Source organism: Mustela nivalis (assembly GCF_964662115.1).
Source record: "Mustela nivalis genome assembly, chromosome: 5".
NCBI classification, from domain to species: domain Eukaryota; kingdom Metazoa; phylum Chordata; class Mammalia; order Carnivora; family Mustelidae; genus Mustela; species Mustela nivalis.
The window spans coordinates 118,244,859-118,252,987 of record NC_139024.1 but is presented as its reverse complement, the minus strand read 5'-3'; the positions used below and the strand labels follow the sequence as shown (position 1 = coordinate 118,252,987).

At 42.7% G+C, this 8,129-nt stretch overlaps 2 long non-coding RNA genes across 2 annotated transcripts; one reads left to right on the top strand and one right to left on the bottom strand.

The window, feature by feature from the left end:
* Positions 1–3,192: 3,192 nt before the first annotated feature.
* Positions 3,193–4,202, bottom strand: LOC309865820. The gene is made up of 2 exons (XR_014312270.1): positions 4,018–4,202; positions 3,193–3,484 (listed from the first exon to the last, which is right to left on the bottom strand). It is a non-coding gene; the product is annotated as an uncharacterized lncRNA (long non-coding RNA).
* A 66-nt stretch (positions 4,203–4,268) lies between these two features.
* Positions 4,269–6,034, top strand: LOC309865816. The gene is made up of 2 exons (XR_014312267.1): positions 4,269–4,649; positions 5,102–6,034. It is a non-coding gene; the product is annotated as an uncharacterized lncRNA (long non-coding RNA).
* The last annotated feature ends 2,095 nt before the right edge of the window (positions 6,035–8,129 follow it).

Genomic DNA, 8,129 nt, shown 5'->3' with positions numbered 1-8,129 from the left:
TTTTTTTAAGAATATTTACTAATTTACTTGACAGAGAGCGAGAGCACAAGCAACGGGAGTGGCAGGCAGAGAGAGAGAGAGAGAGAAGCACGCTCCCCACAGAGCAGGGAGCCTGATGCAGATCTCAATCCCAGGATCCTGGGATCATGACCTGAGCCAAAGGCAGAAGCTTAACTGACTGAGCCACCAAGGTGCCCCTTCTTGCCTTTTCTTAACCTTGTACTACTTTCTTTTTTTATTTTAAAATCAGTGTGTCTAAATTCCATTAAATATCCTGGAGAGATTCTTCTAGGAATTATATTGAAGCTATAGAACACATTGGGGAAGACTAACATTTTTATAATATTGAGGCTTCTTAACCATAATTATGGTGTATCTCTCCAGTATACAGGACCTTACCACTGTCTTTCAATGTTTTTTTATTTTCCCCATTAGGATCTTGCATGTCCTTTCTTTCTGAGAACTTATTTCTGATGACTTTAAGTATCACTTACTATAAGTTACCCTCAAAGGGGGTCATTTTATCACATTTCCTACCTTTTTGTTTGATAGAAAAGTGCAATTGACTTTTTGTGTATCTCTCTAACCACCTTGCTAAACTCTCTTATTAATTCTTATGTCTTAGATTATTTCATATTTTTCTCTGTAGACAATCACCTATGGATAATGAAAGCTTGTTTTCTTCCTTCTTATACTTCTAACTTCTCTTCCCCTCTTCCTACTTTCCTTTCTTTTCAGCTGTGGCTAAAAGTCCCCTATTCCCTGCCTAACTAAAGCTAATATATCATTTTCCATTTCATATTGTAAAATTTTGCTAACAGAGTCTGCCTTTTTTTTAACCCATTGCCAATAATGGAATTTCAGTTCTTAGCCTTGAAATGCCAGCAACAACATTCTCAGCAAAATAAAAAGAAAAAAAAACTCTTTCTTGTCCCCAGAGCTGGGGAGAATTTTTAACACAAAACTTTCTTATAAATGATATTTCTAAAAAGGATAATTTTCCAAACCCCTAGACTTCAAAGATTTGGGGTGGTACATGATAAAATGACCTTAACCAATAAAACATCTGTAATTTTGATTATTCACCTTTCTTAATAATTTAGTGTTCTTATAATAATGTTTAGTCAACATCATCATCTACAGGAAGGTAAAATGACTCATGAACTTCTATCAAACCAGAAAATAAACATTGGCATTTCCCTGTACTCACACATACAGAATACTGGAAATTTTATTAAAGAAAATGTGAGAAACTGTTGGATAAACCAAGCAGAGAGTGGAGATGTAAGGAGGGCAGTTGCATGCTGAGCCTAAAAATGAGCCCACAATAAAAAATGTTAAAAACATTTTTAATTTTAAAAGCCAAATTAAAATAAATCTGTATTTGGGTCTCAGTGGGAAACTACTTGCTTCTGTGATCTTTCCCAGCTAGTTAAAGAGTTTTTCTTACTAAAAATCCAAAGCTATTCAAAAGAAAATTATGGTATTTTTATCATGTTGTTGATTTTGTTTAAAGGTTTTGCCAGAAGTCAGTGGTGACCTGGGTCCAAGTGGAGTGTTATCTGTGAGTGTGCTACCAGCTGAATCAGAGTGGGAGCTCCTGAACTTGAGTGCACCAGGATATTGTAGAAGTCTTGTTAAAATGGAGATTCCTGGAATCCCCCCATCCACAATTTCTAATTCAGGGCTAGGTCTGGGTTTAGACCTGAGATTTTGCATTTTAATACATTTCCAGGTGATGCTGAACCTGCTGATCCAGAGGCCATATTTCAAAAACTGATAGAGTAGAATGTTGTTATTTCTGTATTATGTTCTATCATTCGTTTTCCTACGTTGATAGAGTTATAATTTCATCCAATTCGAAGTAAGTGATTCTTTGAGAAAAATGAGGCTAAGGGGTGCCTGGATGGCTCAGTTGTTAAGCATCTGTCTTCTGCTCAGGTTGTGATCTCAGGGTCCTGGCATTGAGCCCCAAGCCTCACCTGAACTCCTTGCTCAACAAGAAGTCTACTTCTCCCTCCTGCCTCTTCTCTGGCTTGTGTGCGCTCTCTCTCTCAAATAAATAAAATCTTTTTAAAAAATTTTTTTAAACTTTAAATAAAAAATTACAAAAAAGAAAAATGAGGCTAAAATGGAGACAATCTCCATGGAGAGCACTAAGAATAACCCAGCTGGGTTTAAGTACCCAATGCAGAACACAGCGGTTCTGTGTTGCTTTTTGCAGTAACAGAGATCCACAACCCATCACCCCAAGATATTTTTTAAAAGAAACATATAGAAGATCTGTGATATTTTTGTCTCTTCTAGAGGTCTGCATTTTCTCCTTTCTTTTTTCTCCTTTCTTTTCCTTGGAAGGCAAGTGCCACTGTATGACCTGCAGCTTTCCCAAAAAATTAATGATTTCCTCTTTTATTTGAGTGTGAGATTTATTTTTCCTGTGTGAGAATCTATGTGAACTGCATGTTTAGGATTTATTTTTAATCTATATTCATGGGTGACATTGACTTACAATTTTCCTTTCTTGTAGGGTCTCTGTCAAGTGTTTAGTATAAAGGTTATAGTAGCCTTATAAAATGAGGAAGGGATATATCTTCTTCTTATATTCTGTAAAGACCTCTGTAGGATTAGAATTATTGTTTCCTTTGAGTGTTCACTGCAACTTACTGGTAGAGCCATGAAGGCTTGCATTTCCTTTATAGGAAGATATTCAACAGTCAATTCCATTTTTTCTGCTGGAAAAAGGATTCAGTGTAACTGAAAAATGATGAGTAGATCATTGTGTGGTACCCCCAACCAAGGGCTATTTTCAGAAAGAAAGAGCAAAGTTCCTTTCTATCACCCACCACACCCTAAAGAAAACTCATTCTTTGCCTTAGGGTTCTTTTCCTTATAGATGAGTCTAAGGGGTCTGGGGGCAGGGGGTTGGTGGTGGTGGAGTGCAGAGCTCACAGGGAGAAGGCCTTGGGTTACTTTGTAAGCAAAGGCACCAGCAATTCAGTTCTAAGAGAAAGATCAGTGTTTTTCAAAATTTTTTGTAGTTTTTGCTAACACACAAACATAAGCACAAATATTTAATAGAAACAAATGTTACATGAAACTATAGTTATGTTCATTGCCTGTGGTGCAGGCTGGCATTTTCTTTTCCATTTTATTCAATTCCATCTTAAATCTAATGATCATTTAGCAAGGTAATCAGCATTGAACATTGTCCTATTTTATTTTATTCCATATATATAGTTCAAAATTTTTCTATTTTACATTACTATGCATTATGTTTATAAATAAAAATGTTTTATATAAATATATACACTTTATTGTGTATTTATATATTACTTATTCCATTCAGGGTCGTGAATGAGGTTTGGAAGTGGAATTAGGAGTGTGACCAGTGCTGGAGATTCCCAGGACCCCACATCTCCACATGCACGGTACCTGCAGTTTCAAGTTATTCTTCTCAGAAACAGATGATGTTCCTCTTTTCCACCTTCCAATGGGAAAGATGCCAGGATTAGTCAAGTTTAGCATTTAGCAGTTCAGCTAAGTGGACTTAGATGCGAAGTCCCTGTGTCAAGCCTCAGCACGGCCCGAGAACCTTCCCTGAAATCCCCCTGCTGTATTCTCACCAGCAGAGGGGAGCTGAGGTGAGAAGCCACAGGAGTGGGACCAAGAGAAGAAAGAGCTTTCGTTGCTAATACTCCTTCTCCCCATCAACCTTCTCTTCCGCCCTCTTCCCACTCTGTTCTCTGCCCCTTACCCCACCCTGCCGCCTCTTCCTCTCCAGCTCTCTCCCTCCCCCGCCCTGGGCACCCCCTTCCCTCCGTGCGGGCACTAATTTGCTGCGCAGCCGCCGCTCAGGACCCGGAGGGGTGGGAGTCAGGTCTCGGGCACAGCAGCCACAGCCGGACTCCCAGGCCAGAGTGTTTCTCGGCCGCGGATCCCTGACCGGGCTGCCCGGCGCCCAGGGAGGTGGGGGACGGAGCCTAGAAACTGAGACCGCAAGGGGGCGAAGCAGTGTACCGGGATCACGGTCGTGGGAGCAGGAACAGCGCACACAAGCTGGGAGAACCTCGGGGTTGGTGACTGAGGTCACCGCTGGACTGCCGTAGGGCGCCTGGAGAAGCGGCAGCTTCGACGAAAATGTGAATAACCCCCGGAGCTTTAAGCAGCCGGGGGCCTCAGCACTTCCCCCGCCCCCACCGCGCCAAGCTCTGATTGACGTTCGTGGAGCCAATCATAGCTAGGGCCTGAGGTGGGCGGAGCCGGGGCGCCCTGCGTGCCCCGGGACGCGCTTGCCTAGAACTCCCCCGTCCGGCAGCAGCCCCCGCGGGGGACAGCTGGCTGGCCCAGCTTCTCAGCTCCTCGGATGGCCCTCCCTGAAACGCCAGTGCGGAAGACCCGGACCGTAGCGGTCCCTGCAGCTGGAAGCCCGAGGCTCCATGGGAGGTCCCTTATTGTCCCTGAGCGCCTGCCCGGATGAAGAGGGCATCCCGTGGCTCTGCAAATACCTGAAGAACGCGCAAGTGACGCTAAGGCAGGATGAGGTTTGGGGAGGTAACCGTGACCCCCAGGCATCACCCGGCTGGGTACTGTGGAAGGGGTAGGGACTTCTGGGTTTCTCTCTGGTTCTCTCCGCGGCGCCTTGGAGTAAGGTAGGGTGAGCGGGGAGAATGGGTCTTGTCCCCGACGGGAGAGGAGGGGTATCTGCCCAGACCCTTAGAACCTCTACAGGCAGGAGGTGTGGGAGGGCTCTTGTCCTCGCGGGGTCGGTGAAAGGATCCAGGCCCTTGGGGAGGGCCCCTGGGGAATACCTGGAGTCGTACACTTGTTCCTTCAGTTCTCATCACGTTTTCTCCGGGTATGTAACTCGTCCCCTTCGATGTGAGGGGCCCTGCGATTGTGCCACAGCCTTCTGTCACACACAACCCTCTGGGCCTCAGGCCGCATCCCCCAGACTAAGACAGGTTTCCCAGGGACAAGTGGGAAAGGCAAACTCTTCTAAGACCAGGGAACTCAGGCACTGTGCAAGGTGCCTTAAGCATGACCGGGGTTCCAGCCTAGAGAGAAGTGTAAACCCTCTCCTCTTCCTTTCTTACCTCCTTAGGATCATCGTGGACATAAATGCTGGCCTATTTGTGCAGGGTGCTCTGGTCATTGGAGAGGACTTTGAATAATATAGATGCAAAGTTTGAGTAAAAGCCAGTGAAATTACCAGGCCTCTTCAGCTTGGCTTGTGGGTTTCCCACACTGAAAAGGTGAGGTTCACAATAGCCGCCACTGGTACGCTAGGGAGACTCACAGATGTGCTAGAGAGGCTGGAACAGAGTGTACCCTTGGGGAATAAAGCAAGTCGGCCTGGCGGGCAGACAGTGTGGCCAAGAAACCGCTGCGTGGGGGTCAGCACATGCAAGTGAGTTCCTGCTGCTGCTTGGATTGGAGGAGGTGTGGCAAGACGCTGGTGAAAACTCATCCTGATGGTCAGTCTGAGAAGCAGTCAAGATGGAGAACTGCAAAATCTGCACTACGTGTTTTCTGGGAGTCCCTGTATCCAACAACAGGCTCCAGGGATGGCCAGCCCCTGTGGGCTGAGCTCCACAGGCCTGGCCTGCATTCGGATCTCCCCCTACTTCTTAACATGGACAGGGAAACTGACCCAGGAGCTCCAAGAGTGACCAGAAGGGCACCCAGGCACTTGAGAAACGGTTACCCTTTATCTAAGAGATCCACTTCAAGAACTTTCTCCTTGCATTTCCCAAAATTTTCCTCTGGGACTCAGTGGGAGGAAACCAGGTCCCAGAGTTGATTAAAAACAAATAAACCGGGCACCTGGATGGCTCAGTAGGTTAAGTGTCTACCTTCCGCTCAGGTCATGATCTCAGGGTCATGGGATCGAGCCCCAAGTCTGGCTCCTTGCTTGGTGGGGGTCTGCTTCTCCCTCTCCCTCTGCTTCTGCCCCTCCTCCCCATATTTATTTATTTGCTCTCTCTCTTAAATAAATAAAATCTTTAAAAAATAATAAATAAATGAACAAACAAAACTCTAAGTGAGCATGCATGAGTAAATGGTGCTACACAGTGACGTGATTAGGTCATCAAAAGGGATAACCACCATAGGCAAATACGAGGAGCAAATTTGGAGTCCAAGACACTTGATGCGGTCCCCAGACATAGGGCTCATTAAAGGAAAACCACTGCTTCGGGACATACTTCTAGGACTGCAGTCGCCTAATGCCAGGGACTTGCATCTCTTTTTCTGCATTGTTTCCCAATTTTGCTCTGGCTCTGGCATTTAAATATTTATACCACTTAAAGTATAAGACCAGTGGTTTGCTCTACAACCTCCTAACTCCCACTTCCCCGCTGGCCTCACACAGGTCGTTTTTCTCTCCCGGCATAATATGCTCATCTTCAATAAATAAGGGGGAGGAATGGAAATTGTGAGGGAGAGGAAAAATTGGGTCTTGGCAGTGGGGCAAGAGTCGCTAAAAATTAAAGACTTACTCTATAAAAGGGAGCTTTGGTGTTTGGTAATTTGGGGCTTGGGGCAGGTTTTCCAGAATGCCAAGGACTTTGAGACTAGTGTATCTTTTCATTCATGTTTCCTTCTCAGTTTGAGAGGGCTTTTTGGCAGAGAACTGAAAAAACTGTCCACTCCTTCATGTCTCTGCAGACACCTATAGGTTCTCTCTTCCAAGTGTTTGTCCATTTCCAACTGGGAGAACACAGGAAGGGGGAATAGTAGCTCAGTGGTCTCCCTGGAGAGAGCTGCAAAATATATGCCTCATCCCACAGGCTTAGGTAGACCTGAAACTCTCAACATGGATCCAAAGTGTTGCAAAGAATATAATTTCCAACATACCACATAAATTAATACATTTTTAAAGATTTTATTTATTTATTTGACAGATCACAGGTAGGCAGAGAGGCAGGCAGAGAGAGACGGAAGCAGCTTCCCTGCTGAGCAGAGAACCCGGGTTCCAGGCTCGACCAGGACCCTGAGATCGTGACCTGAGCCAAAGGCAGAGACTTAACCTACTGAGTCACCCAGGCGCCCCTATAGTAACACATTTAAATAAAACTGTTAATCACCTTGTCACATGTCCAGTGGAATCTAATTACCATAATGTGTTGACACCCAACACTAATTTTTAAAATACACAATTTCTTCCTTAACAGTTGGAAATTTCACATTGATTTTTTTTTTCTTTTGAATTTATATTTTCATTTTCCTCCCCTTTTGAATTTTTTTTCTCAACCCTGGCCTGACATTCTAGTGTAATGTATTTTTGGTCTTGGAAATCTTTTCTTGATCCATCTAGTATGCTTCTTTGCAACAAAGTATGTTCTTAAAATAAATTTATTTCCTGATCTAAGTGTTTGAAAAGGCTGATGAATTAAGATATTAATTAGAAATTAATTAATTAATTATCAGTTATTAGAGATGATTGATCAAAATAATATAATACAGATTTGGGTAAATAAAAGTATTAAACATAAAACTTTTTTTAAAGTAATATTTAACTGGAAATGTTTCTTTTCCAGAGATGGATATGGGCTTTATTTTCCCGACTTTCTGTTGGCAAAAGTTATTTATTGTTATTCTGAAGCCTCTTCCATATTATTGCTATTCCTCTAAAATAAAGTATTTTAAAATAAAGAACTAAAAAATTTTATTCACATATAAAAGTATGGAAACAGAATAAGTATAAGAACGGAAGAAATTTTGTTATAGCAACTTCACCCAATTTTTAAAATCTCTTCTTTGTTATACATCAAAACTGACATGGTGAGCTATTATTAAATACTATTTTAAATAATCTCACAACTTAAATGTAGAGTTCTTCAATTTTGTTGAAGCAAAGAATTAGAAACTACCTGATTTGCAAAACTATTTTTACACATTAGTTTCTTTCACTTTTCAGTTCTTAGAAGTATACCAAAAAGACTTTTAAAATTCTTGTGAAATAGCTAATATTTATACCTGTTAGAGGCAGAGGCATCTTGTTTGTGAAATTCAAACTGTACGAAACTAAGGTTAGAAAGAAAAACCCACAGATCTGGAAATTAAAAATTGATAGGTTCTGAATAAAGACCTTTACCCCGTGTCATCTGGAAGTGCGTTTAAAAATTATA